Here is a 14,669-nt window from a genome sequence, read left to right as displayed (position 1 = left end):
TACTCCCCCACCCGCCTCCGCCCGTTTCCCCCCTCTTTGTCTCTGCTGCATGGGAATGCCAGTTCCCGTTGGTTGAGGATGCAGCCTATACCGTTCCCATCTCTCTCATTCTCTCTCTCACCCACTCATTGTCACTCTGATTTGGAAAACACAATCGAAGTTGATGCAAAACCTTTTCCTAGTAAGCAGAACTGCACTTCCTATATGAAAATCCCATTCTAGCCATAGAACGTATTCTAATTAAATCGAACATTAACATGCAGAGGGCGTCCTGTAGGTTCTCAGGAGCCTCTCTGGCCTTATTGGCCAGTCTTTGATGTTTTTTATGACCTTTATTTTGAAGCACTAACTAGAGACTCATTAAAGCTTTATTTCCAAGGCTAGAAATAGCAAACCTAAGTGTTTCTTTAATCTTTGGATGCCAATATTATGTACTGCAGATCTACTTACAGAATAAGACAGCAATTTAACAGAATCGCTTCAGTTGAAAAAGCTGAAAAAAGATGGTCAATGTGAGTCAAAACCAAGCAGAAACGGGGCAAAGGGCTGGGTAAGATTTTTATCCCATATCAGGAAAGTATATTCACAATATTTTTTTTTGCCACATTAAATGACAAAGAGTGACAAAATGTTGTATTTGTGTCTTTTGCTACCAGCTTGCAAGAAGTCAAGGTTGCAAATAAATGCAAATAAAGAAGATGACAAGTAGCAATCAAAGAAATAGAAGTTGAAAAAAAACAGATTGTGGGAATGATCAGAGAAGAGTTCGAACAAAAATCATCAAGTCAAGGCTTCATTTAACAATTGTGTCATAAACTATTGCTTCAAATAATGCTGATTACTTTCGTCTAATCCTCAATAAACACTTTCTTTACAACATGTGAAAAGACACTGAAATTCAATTTTCAGAACCCAATTTATATGAAAGTAAACTAAAACATGGAGATCAGTAAATTCTCAGTGCAGCAAAGATGCAACCTGATGATAATTATTTCAGCCAAAAGGAAAAAAGATTATCATCAAAAAAGTGGCAGATTAATATTCTGATGACTGACATTCGTGACATTTATGTTGACCTTTATTTAACCATCGTAGGGTCCTCGGGTCAAATTGACCCATTTTAAAATTTCAACATCAAGGAAAAGTATGTTAAAATTATTTTTTCTCTATGAAACTTCTTCTGCGTGGCTTATTTACTGTACTAAACATGTGAGATGAAAATTATACATTTTATTTGTTTGGTTTTTTTAACCCTGAAGTTCTTTCCTATGTTCAGAAGAAGTAGTTGGAATATGTATGTTTTCTTAAATGGATACATAAATAAATAAAGTAGCTCTTTATTAATGGTATAAGGGTGGTAGCCACAAAACTAGGGATGTAAAGATTAATCGTGAGTCAGTTAAAAATCGATTCAAAGGAGTTAAAATCGATTCAAAGGAGTCAAGGATCACATCGGAAAAAATAATCACAATAATTACATGAGCATCAGCAGCTGTAGAGCAGAGGTGGTTGGCAGCTGCAGAGCAAGATTTTGAAATTGAGGACGCACCACCGTCTTGTAAATCAGAGGTGTGGAAGCATTTTGTGCAAATGCATGGTGTTTTCATGAAGAAAATTAAAATAATCTTTTTCAGTCATCTCATACTTCGGTCTCATTTTGTAAAATATAAATGATGTGAGAATCGTATCAGGAACCCAGTATCGTGAATCTTATTGTGAGTTGAGTGAATCGTTACATCCATTATCTAGTGGTTACTTAGTGGTTACTCAGTGTTTAGTGGTTACTTAATGGTTACTTAATGCTTACATACTGGTTACTTAGTGGTTACTTTGTGGTTTCTTTGTGGTTTCTTAGTGGTTACCTAGTGGTTAGTTACCCTTTCGTTTCCCACTAACATTATTTTAATATTTGTGTACCTTATTAACACACTATGATTAGTAGGATTTTTTTGGGGTCGTAGCTACATTAGAATGGTTGAAAATGTCTAATTGTCCAGCAGACCCTGGGTGTGACTAAAAAACGAAGACCCTACAAGTAAAGGGGACTGATATAATTCTATGACTTGTAGATTTATGCAGATGTTTTTGGATACCATCACAATGACTTTTGTAAACCAGAAAAGAAGAAAAGGGTGCATGGCAGGATTGGAGACAGGGTCATATTTTGAAGATGCTTGTTGATACGACCTGTTTGAGACAGGTGATATTCCTTCCTTGAAAAGTGACTAAGCGTTTAACAGTTTCTGAAACTCCTGCCTGACATTCATACCTATCCCTTGAATTAACTGGCAGGGGTGCTAACTGTTTAATAATATCTTAGAATAACAACCACTTCATGCCGGTCATAGGTAACTACAACAAAGCCAGAACTAGAACTTTCTCTAATTATTATTAATCTCTAGTTATTCTTTTCACAAGGTTGGGTTAGTGCTCTGTGGGACATGGCATTGGCATTTACGTCACATGCTTCATGTACATCATGCTTCATTTGCTTATTATGGTTCATACTTACGTGTTTCTTTGTTACACACACTTTTTTTTTATCTGAGCCATTATTAAAGCTTTGTGATATAATGTCAGTTTTGTTGTTGTTATAGTTGGTTTCTGTATTTTGTGGTTGAAAAATATGTCTCATTTTACTCCTATGAAGAAACAAAAAAAACTTTTATTCCAAATGATGCACTATTCATGTAGAGCACTGGTTAAACTGGGAATGTTTGAAGTAGTGTGTGGTTTCTTTTCAGTAAACAGCTGTCCATCATCAGATACGTTTTAACACACAAGTTCTAAAGAAAAGGTCAAAGTAATTAAAACCCCACCATGAGTAAATACACATAGGAGAACAGAAGGTGCTCAGCAGTTTTTCAAAATGGCAAACAATCTCAGGTGAAGACTGATGGGGGATAGAGAGAAGTAGCACTAGATTTTTAATCAACAGCAGGTGGCTGATTCTGTTTATTGTATCTGAAGTTCAATGTCCATCTTTGCTTCCAAAAAATGTCCATATATCATATCACATAATTTAAAAAAGGGTGAATACATTAAAAAGCATTAGGTGAACAAGAATAAAAGACTGATCCAAAATCGAATGGCTCAGGCCTGATAGGGACCTCGTGTGTGCATAATCAGTCATCTGAAGCCTGCCAGTTCTAAAAGAGGTGGCACAGCCTTTAACACTTACAGTGCACCAGCATTTGGTCGCCCATTCTGCTACAACAAGCTAGCTTAAGTGGCAAAGTACTGCTGTATTAATCTATAAAACACAAGTTGGGTTAAAAAGGCCAAAGTGAACTTAGTTTTGTTGTGGTGTGTTTAACTGTAGTCTCATTAGTAACTTGAACCCTAATGATTTATTTTCTAATATCAAATAAAATTGCCAATGGATTCACCCCCAGTTTGTTGGTGTTAAGCATGGGAGACACTGTGATTTCAGGTAGACTCTTTCCTGACCTTTTAGTTACATGACTGATTTTGAAGTCACGCTGAATTTCAGCCCCATTGCACGTTGTGTGGTGTACAAGGGGGTACTTAGACGATCACGGCCTGATCCACTACTCCCAGCCAAGTCAGATTAATTTCTGGCATGTTCAAAATATTGGACGTACGACTGCACATTCTCGCACAGTGAGATCAGAGCCAAGAGCTGATTCCCCAACTTCAGCGCTTTTTTTCATGATTACACCTGCACAAACTGGCAAAGCACTATTGCAGCAGCAGGCATGTGTGTTTTTTGTGTCTCCTCCCTCTACTCCTGTCATGAAAGTTATGAACAAGAGAATTATTGGCATGGAGATGGCTGCAGGCCTCCAGCTGCCAGGATATATTTGTTATGATTTTGCTTGCTAGCAAGCTAGCTTGTGTATGTTGATGAGTGTGTGTTCTTGTGAAAGAAAAAAGGATGTTTTTGATGATTCTGTTAGAGCTGTGCATATGAGACAAATGAAACACACACAGATCGGACTTTAACTACCGTCAGAGGAAACTTTATTGACAATTGTCAATGCTCTGTCCTCATTTAACACATTCAGTGTGAACACTGAGGTCTTGCTTGACATTAGGACCATACAGGGGAGCACATAATTCATGAGCTTTGCTTGCGCTTCTCAAATGATTTACCCGTACAGTGTGAGTTGACATTTCACCACAACATTTTTACAATCATACATTGTATTCCTGACCTTATAGGCGATACTGGCACTTATTGTACAGTGACAGTATGTTTGAGTACCAAATTGAAGATCATTGGACTAGGTCAAAATTGTGCTTGGATTATAGATAGGATTGTATGTACATATTTAATTCAGCCAATAGTTAATGTGTTTTTGCCAATCACATGGGTGTGTGCGTGTGTGTGTGTGTGTGTGTGTGTGTGTGTGTGTGGTAGATAGTGACCAAATTGCCAATTACAACCTCTCTTTTGTAATAAATCCTCTATGTTGGTCCTGAAATTTTTATTTAAACTTTAAACTTAGTTGATGTTTGCTGGTTTGGTGTACTTAAATAGCCCTGTTAAGCCATAGCTTAAAAGTGAGTTCACTGTAAGACAGTCTCTTTTTCTCTTAGCCCATATATAACATGGTTTAGTAAGGTCATAACTATATGTAGGACTCTGCCATGCATTCACAAAGTTGGCATTGCTTTGTACAGCAAGTTTCACCATACTACTCATATGACACTAAACATGTTAAAATGTTAAGAAAGAAAATAATATTGTCAACCAAATGTGGCTGTTGCCCTTTTTTACCAACCCATTTCAGGTAGCTTTGAGTCGGTGCCCTTTGCTGTATTAAAGCTCTGAAGGAGAAAGTGAGCCAGGACCAGCCTGAAATGCCTGCCTCATTGTCTCATTGTCTGGCCTGGGCAACCTACTGTGCAGTTGTTCTGATTTTAAATGATCATTACCTCCACTTGGCACTTGGGCCAGCTTTTGTCAGCATATCCCTTAATGATTCTGACTACAACAAACAGGAGATTGTATTTTTTTCCTTTTAAGGAGCCTGGACAAGTTATGACCAAACCTTCCAAACAATAAACGATTTTTTTTTTTGGTTAAATACAACCATGGCTTGCTTTCTTGCCTGTGGGTGTAGGTTTTATGTTACAGTAATAAAATCCTCTATGGAATTTCTGGGCAAATCCAACCATCAGGGTATGGTTGGATTTGCCCAGAAATTCCATAGAGGATTTGCCCATGAGACAGAGCCAATCATGTGGGCCTCACACATTTGGATGGATCAGACTTGAATGTGACAGAAAGTCAATGGGGATATGCCAAATGTGATGCCCCAATAGGGTCATCAGGCAACATTTTCATTGCATTGTGATTGTCTTGGGGGTGTGTCTAACCTGTGAACTCATTGCAGCTCACTAATTCGAGTAACTCATCACACCTGGGCCCAGTGTACTGAAGTTACTTAAGCTCCTGCAGTCTCACATACTGGCTGAATCTCGATGTCCTCCCTAAACCCTGATCCCTTACTGACTTAATTGACGTCACCTGGAAAGTGATTGAGTGCATGAGGCTGTGAGGGCTCCAATGGTTAAGTACAAATGGGACAGCACTTTGCAACGTCTCCGTAACCATGACTACATGATTTCATGTAGCAAAGGCTTATTTTACATTTTTTACTTTACTCACTCACAGCCATGGCGCTTATAAAAAGTTCTACTCAATATAGGCCTATATATAAATGTATTCGTAGTGGCATAAATGAAGGTTTATCTTATCTAAATATAACGGGACTAATATGATCTCTGTCTCTCTTGTTTTTGTTGATAGACTTGCAAAGGAGTTCTGAATTAGCTGTAGTTTCCAAATAAACTTTTTTGGTAGACTGTAAATAGAGAGTGGTTTCACCTTTACCATCTCTACCTTTTTCACGTTTTATTGCTAATTCTGCTCAGCTTGCCATGGAGAACCTGCAACATTCCTTTAATGTTCTCCAAGTTGCACTTAACGATATTAAATTGGTTTTAAATGTGCAGAAAACTAAATGTATGTTGTTTTCTAGGGCTAAATATGAAACTGATAATAACCTTCACATTACCACCATGCTAGGATCCATTATCGAGAGAGTTAAAGACTAAATCTCTCGGTATATGGATAGATGACAGACTAATATTCAAACTTCACATTGATAATCTTACTGTCAAACTACGACAAAAGGTTGGTTACCTATATAGAAATAAATCAAATTTCACTATTTTCTGCCGGAAAAGCATAATTGAAGCAGTTTTTCTCTCAGTTTTGGATTATGGTGATGTGGTCTATAGGCATGCCTCTTCCACTACGCTAAAGCCCTTAGATGCTGTTTACCATTCTGCGCTTAGATTCATTACCGGTGATAGCTACATGACTCACCATTGCATTCTTCATAATAAAGTTGGTTGGCCCTCCCTCACTGAGAGACGCAATAACCACTGGCATCTTTTTATCTATAAAGCCCTTACTGGAAAGCTTCCATCATATATCACTTCATTGTTACATCTGAACCCCGGTCCATTTTTAACCCGCTCGAGAGAGAGAGGCTGGTTTTCCAGGTTCCTCATGCCAGGACTGACCTGGGGGAAACTGCTTTTAGTGTTAGTGCTGCAAACACCTGGAATATTTTACAACAGGACCCCTTATTTTTAACCGCCCAATACCTGACTGTAACTGTTTTATTTGATTTTAATTACTGACTTATCACTGTAGTCATTTCAAGCTTTTAAATTGTATTAGTGTTTTATTGCTCTTATTGCTCTTTTATTGATTTTATTTTCTGTAGTAGCTTTATCTAATTTCTCGTTGTTTATCATTTATGTATGTTTTCTCGGCATCATTGTAAATGAGGGTCACCCTCAATGATCTCTCCGAGAACTTAAATAAAGGTTGATGATGATGAAGATTTGATTTAGACTAATTGGAGTTAATAAAGAGTTTAACTAATTTGGTCTAATTTGGTTAATTAACTACAAATACACTTATTCTCACTCATGCACATCACACACTACTGACTTCACTGACTGCCACACCTCATATTGTAAATATTTAATTTGGTGTAATTGGATTGAATAAAGAATTATTTAAACTTTAACTTGTTGTTGCCTCCCATTTTTGTTGTAACTTCCTGAGCCGGGTCATGACACAAGAATACTCTTATGAATGCAAAGCAATATTTAATCATCACCCATGTGTCACTTTCTAAACTATTTCAACTGATTACAGACCATAGACAGTAAATATTAATGGAGGAAGCCTGAGTGACGTCAACCACCTGTTAGTAGTCTCCGGCGGCTCATCGGCAGTCGCCACAAAACTGGCTCCTGTCTTGCCCAAACTGTCATTCAACCTAACAGTCTTAAACAGTTTAAGAGCTGGAGATGAGGCTGATGTTAAGTCTTCTGACAAACCGTTACATGGTGCCCCCCTTTAAATCAGGTCAGCCTCGCACCTAACCATGCATAACTTGTATCGATCATGAAATCAAAACTGATGGGTTATTTAAAAAGATTAATCTCCCCGTGCAGTGTGTGCCCATGAGGGCAATAACTAATCACACCAATATCGCTTTTTGTATCATGCTGTAAAAGTTCATTTCTGCCGCCATTTTTGAATGGAGTGTGTATGTGACTTCCAGGGCTTTTGGAGCCAGCCTCAAGCGGACACTCGAAGAACTACAGTTTTTTGGAATGCAGGACATATTAGTGTTTTATAGAATGGGTACACGGGAAATGGCGTTTGAAAACTGATGTTACTAATTAAATTGGGATGTATGGTCATCCTAAGGTAGCAGATAGTCACTGTTCCTTTTTTAATGGCATGGCTAGTCAATTAACCTTACTCCTTTCTTCTTTGACTATGTAGATTCCAAATATTAAATCTTGTCCTTTCAATCACTGTGCTTGCCCAAATATACGCAAATCTATAGATTAACACGTGACTATAAAATTGCCCAGCCAGTTGATCTACAATATATGTGTTGAGAGCCAGTCATTGGATTTTAGAATTGATACAAATCAGGCCTATACACAGACTTCAATCTATTCTTATCTGGAAAAAAAAGTGGCACTGATGATATGAGAGGCAAAGTGATGAGTAGCATAACTAAAGAAGTACTGAAAGACAATTGAAGGCTTAAAGTCTTGAAGACCCCAATCTAGAACAATCATATTTATTTTAGGAGATTGTATATATAAAGGAGAGCATCTAAAACTGTAATAGAAAAGTTTAAATCCAAATTCCAAATATTGTTTTTTATTTATTTATTTTTATTCTGAATACTTTTCTGTTATTGGGTTTGAAGTGGGTGTGGTGATTTCTGAATATCTGTAACAAGACATTCAACCAATCATCACAATTATCACAAGGCAGCTATTTGTTTGGTGTTTGGCAACCAGCATTAGCATAGATTACAAGTGTGTTTTACAGCTTGAGTTGTTAATTGACAAGTCACAGATCTTCTCTTGGCAGTCAGAGTTTATTGTGGGCTGATGATCTATTTTCAGCAGTATAGTGTGAAGCGTTGCTAGATGGAGTTCAGTTAGCATGACACTTGTTAATGCTACTCAGCAATCAGTTGGCATTTCAGATATACAGTAGCTTTGAAACAAATCCTAGCTTTTGTTGCATCCGTATGCTAACTGTTGATGTGGTTGAATAAATAGTTTTGTTAGTTACCATTAAGTGACCAATAAATAAGTTTCAGGTAGCAGGGCTTCTTCTAACTCATCTCAAATTGTCTCTAATGACTTACAATTTTTGTTTGAGTCACATATGTGGCTGTTGTCTGCAAGCTAGCAGAGATGTCCTCAAAATGTGATAACCCAACCCTGCACAGTCTGAAGAAATGACCTGAACAGAAAAATGTGTTCCTTTTTTTAAATTTGGTAACTTTAAAGTCATGAAGATTTATTTTCAGTAAGACTATAGTTTATTATTCTTTTTTCTTCTTCCATCTCCTTAAAACCAGAGTATATTACCCCATGGTAAATATTTTACTTTTTTAACATCTACTTTACTTTTAAAAGAGGTGGTGCATGTTCCTTTTAAAGTAATGGTTATTAATAAGCTTCACAGGGAAAAAAATATATACTATTTGCACCTGCTGCAGTATTAAGGGTACATTAACCCTGAAGGGCATGGGCCAGTGCTAATGGCCTCACAGGAGCAATCAGAAAACCTGCAAAAGTGTTACGAGGATGTTCGAGGGCAATAAAGCTGACCAGTCTTCAGAAATACCCAAGGGAGATGGGGAGGTTACCTAGGGGGAGGATGTTAATGCAAGTATTGACCCATGTGCTAAGCTTTATATGTTTGAAAGATTGGCTAACTCACTGGCTGGTAGACGGTACAGATATCTGCAAGAACAGAGAATGTTATTGGCCTGAAAACAAAAGAGCCATACATGCCAGCTCGAAGAAAAACTGCACATTTCCTGCAATCTTTTATTCCTGGTTTTCCTGTTGTCTCTGTATTCACGTTCTCTGCTTCCCTATTTACTCAGCTCAGTAGTAGCAGCCAGAAATCACACAGGCTCTGTGCAGCTGCTGTAGGAGTCAAACCATCACAGCTATCATAAATCATATTGCCACTTCTCGCTCTGCAATTCAGTCTCAGGCCTGCATATGGATGAAAACACAGCCGGGGCTTTGCATCAATAACGCAAAAATTGCTTTGTGTGTTGAAACACGAGTGTGTTGTATATTTTATTCAGGGCTGTGTGGAAGTGTATAAATGGCTATCTTCCATTTTATTCAGCTATATGCTGGGGGTAATGACTGAATAATACTGTGCTGTGGTTCATACTGTATGTATTAGAGGGCTGAATGGGCTGGGACCCCCACTGGTTGTCACTGGTGTAGTATGATGAGTTGCTGAGGGCATGATGGGTAGAAAAGGGGAACAAGGATAACATCAAAGGGTAGTAAACACATTACTAATAAGAAATGAGATTTGGACTTTTATGTAGGTTATTTATGGTCAACAGACCTACAGTACAAAAAGACCAAAACCAACAATGAAATGAGCCTACAAATCAGTATTATGCAGATACCTAACGCTTTGGTTCTCCATGCCATAGACTTTCAATATAAGCACCTTAATGATTCACTGTTAATGGGAAAGAGATAGTTAGTTTAAGAAATATGGACTCTGTAGTTTATTTTAAATCAATAACAGATATAATTGCTAATAGCTCTCTAGTCAATGACTGCACATCATGCTGGTCCATTTACTCCCATTTAGCAACTTTTGCTTAAAACTTTGCTTTAACCATTAGTGACTAACCCATCAACTATTTTATTGTTATTGTAATAGACAGAATACCAACAGACACGTTCTTTAAATGTAATAGTATAACTATATGTTCTACATCATCTCAGAGGCCACATGTTGTGATGGCCAGGCCAGAATACTAACAACAAAGCTGTGTGTGAATCTTCATTGAGAAAATGTTTTAGTTCAAAGGGTTGCACTCACAGTGAGTACAAAGCACAGAGAACCCCTCAGCTTAACTGAGAAACTTTACTGAAAGCTAAACATTTTGTTTAAGACTGGTGTTAAGTACTTTGACCCTCCGCCTCTCCAGCATTAGCTCTAGAGTTCTCATGGTCACATTTTCTCATCTTTGTCCAGGTACTTTACTCAGGGTTACATCTCTGTTCCCAGGACAGTCAGTGCTCCGTTAAGTGTCGTCTGTGTTTCTATGGATGATGCCCTGTGAGCAAACCGGGGCCTGTGAACAAATTGTCTCCCAGCCTGAGTGGACAGGGCTTTCCTCTGGGAAACATAAGCCTCTAATAAGCCGTTCAACTTCAGTAAATGGGTGAAGGAAAGACAGAAAGTCTTTGATAGAGATTCCTGCAGGAGTTCAGTGAAGGCACTACAGCAGTTTTGCATTCCAAATGTGAACTTATATTATTGAGTGTGGATGTGTTTGATTAATATAAGTCAGTCTTTGTGCATGAGGGAAAAAGTAGAAAAAAACCCTCCTTAATTACAGATATCAGAAAATGTTACAGGGTATTGAAGAAAGGAATTTAAGAAAATAAAACTAATGAGTAAATAAATAACAATCAACTGAAGACCACGTAATACAACTTCCTTGCACCTCTGGTAATGAAAAATGTAGAAGTGTATTTCTGACGCCTTCAAGTAGTACTTAAACTTTTTAAATTCAATATAAAAAATAATGTCTCCTATTGGCCAGATCAGGATAAGTTGTGAAGTAACAGATTCAAATTTTAAGATGAATGGAAAATTTACAAGAGCAAAAATGAGCCAAAACAGATGTTATCTGATGTTATTTTGGCACGTCTTTGAGAAAAGCCTGGCACACATGTCTTGGACCAGCTTATTGGGCTGGAGAGGAAGGAAGTTCAGTTGAGGAAAGACGGCATGACCTTTACTTTGAAACAAAACAGTCAAATTGGGGGGACATTTTTTCTGTGCAGCTATAGACTGATCAAATGACATTTGTTGCTTTACACACATATTATATTATTTAGTATTTATCTTAACACACTAAGTTATGAAAACGACAGATCAGGTGAAGTAATAGAGATAAAGATAATTTTTGTTCAATATGTTTGTGATTTAAAAAAATAATCATATGGTGGAGTCTGTGTGACAAAGAGGGCAGTTGAAGGTTTGCATATAATGGTTATTCAGTGAAAACTTTAGCTCAAGCCTAATAAACAGCTTTTTTCATGAATGAAATTGCAAGTCCCAAGAGAGCCATAGAGGGAGGAAGAATTTCCAAGAGTAATCTTACAGACTCGTCTGAAAAATGCAGACACTCTGGGCACAGGACTGGATTTTGTTATTGAAACTGTTCTGACCACTGTTCGTGGTACGAGTAATACAGTCCACTAGTGTTTCAGCATTGGCTTTAACCAGGAAAACAGTCGATGTGGAGAGCTAAAGGGGGGAAGGCAGTCCACTGTAGATTCACCTGAAATCAATGTCTCTAAACAGATGTTCGCACTCCAACTCCATCTTGCTTCTTCTACCAGCTGGCTACACCAGAAGCCTCATAATTACGTTGTTTCTCCAAGAGACTACAAACGTATTCAGACAGCTGGTCTGACTAAGTCTCAGAACCGTGTCAGTCTCGGGATCCACTTCTGAGATTGTTTTGACAGTAATGATATTGAAAAAATTAAATTCCACAAAAAATGATGCGGAAATGGCGGATGAAGCAACATGGTCTAATGCTATGATGGCAATTTTTGCCTTTATATCTCTGCTATGTAAAGTTGGACATATACTGTATATTGTATCAATGAAAGAGCAAAGATGAACATACTGGAGGAGAAAAATTTTTTTTATTATAATATAACGTACTATTCGTTACGTATACATTGAGATCTCACCAGTCGCATGCCAGTTGCAGTATTCAAACAGCATCACCCCCTCTCTCTCTCTCTTTCTCTCTCTCTCTCTCTCTCCGGATGAACTCCCTGAATATTTCCTGCTCAACCTCACATCGACCCACCATGATTTTATTGGGAAAAATGTTACCAGAGGGCTGGCAGGAAAAATTCCAGCTGAAGTTGGATTGAAAAGTGAGGCTGTTTGTGTTCACATATGCAGCTAAACATTTTAGGACGTTTTCAGTCCATCCTTTTCACTGCAACAAGTTGAAGCCCCCAAACCTGGGCACTAAACTCTGCTAGATAAACTATCAATTCACTGCTTTCGCTTTCTTAAAAGGAATTCATTGGGTCCTTTTTGTTATCTTATTACCCATCTACACTCTGCAGAACTGTTCTTTTGCTTACCTACAGTTGTACCTGAGAATTAAAAAAAAGGATTACCTTTCATAGTCACATCTCACACTATAACCCTTTTCACACATATGGAAATCTCCTGAAAAACTCCGGAGATTTGGCTACCCGGAGGTTCTTTAGGTGTTAGTACGAATTTTCATGAAATTCATTCATCTTGGTAACTTTGTGAAATGTATTATTCAAGTCTGTCTACCACCTGTTAGCACTCCTACTTTTGGGTGTCTGAAGCTGTAAACTTATATGGGTGAAACACATAGTAAATAAAGTAAGATCTTTATAGTAGCAGATCTTTATTTGTGTAAGAGCCAACCATCTGTTGTTAACAACTGTTTGCTAGACTTGTTGTTGTTGTTTGCAAGAGTCTACATCTGTTACGTATACAAATCAGTGTCATGTCATCTTTATTGTTTTATAGTGATGAACCCAAATAGAAAGGAATTTGTGGGTTGCACCTTTTAACAGAATGTAAGCAGCACTGTGAACACTGTTACTTTGTCAGTCAGCGATTTGTAAGCATGCGTGTTTGGTGAAGTTGTCTGACCTCGGCCGATTAAATGGTGTTATAATCTACAGTCTGTTTCACGATTTCTTCATTGGATTTATACAGCAGAAACAACCCCCACCTAACATTAGGTGAATACATGTGTGAACGCAAACAGCCGCATTTTCCGCGCAGACTTTACCCGGAGTTTATCCGGCCAGACCCCTAGTATTTTATCAGCAGAATATCCGAGTGAGCTGATGTCTGAATGTGGCCATATATACTCTGCAGATTTTCAATTTGAGCCAATGGAAAGAGAGTGACGTTTATATACAGTGACCGGCTAAAGTGTCTACACGCGACCACTACGATCTCCGTGCACGTAATTAAACGGCTGCATTATGTTTTCTGTTCGTCAGTATGTTGTTCTCCACTCTTTTGTGGATGTTGTCATTCCATTGGACTACACATAGCATTGATATAAAGGCAAATATTCTCATTATAACGTCTTGTAGGGGACTTTGTTGCTACGGCCGCTACTTCCGCGTTGATATTTACATCACGTCTTACCTCGGGAAATCCCCCGACCCCCCTCCCCTCTGACAGGGATAGTCCCCCGCTGTGAGGAGCATATGTGAACGGCTAGGTCGCGAGAATCTCCAGAGAAGTCCTCCTGTAAATATCTAGATATTATCCGGAGTGCATATGTGAAAATGGCTTATGTTTCCCCCTTTGTGCAGCAAGACCTGGTCCTACCTGTTTGGGGCGAAGCATGACAAAGTCACTCATGTAGTCATATCATTCAATCAGAATCAAAACATTTTAATGCATGAATGAAATTTCTGTTTTCCATCAGCCTGTACAGAGCTGCTAGCTTCTGACAAATGGGAGGAGCCCTAATCACGTCACCCTGTTCCTACTACTACTATCAGTGAGTACAACTCTTTTCAAACTGCACAAACAGATATAATCAATCCATCTCATTTTCATTTACATAACATTTATGAAATACTTTTATTCAACACTCTGATCAGCCTCATTTTCTAGCCACTAAAGACTAAACCTGGCTTCCACCAGTTGAACCAAGAACCATTTTGTAAAACATTTACAAACTCATTTTACGATTAAAAATAAGTGACGGATGTGTTTTCAGATCACAGGATTGACTTAAAGTGTCTTAAAGGCCTCTTTTTTATTGGTTCCCCTCCGCAGGAACTATGAACTATTTTAGTTCCTAGAACCCTGTTTAGAGGAACCTATTTAGCTCCTGCTTCAGAGTATGTTCTCTCCCAGCACCATGGCGCTGTGAATGCAGACAGAAAGAGTCCCCATGATGTGTACCTGTAGTTCTCAGGGAACTCATAGTCCCTCTTCAAAAACACCCTGGAACTGTTTCGTCTGAAAACCCCTCATGAGA

Source organism: Labrus mixtus, chromosome 4, assembly GCF_963584025.1.
Source record: "Labrus mixtus chromosome 4, fLabMix1.1, whole genome shotgun sequence".
Lineage (NCBI taxonomy): Eukaryota > Metazoa > Chordata > Actinopteri > Labriformes > Labridae > Labrus > Labrus mixtus.
Note: the sequence above shows the minus strand (reverse complement) of the source record.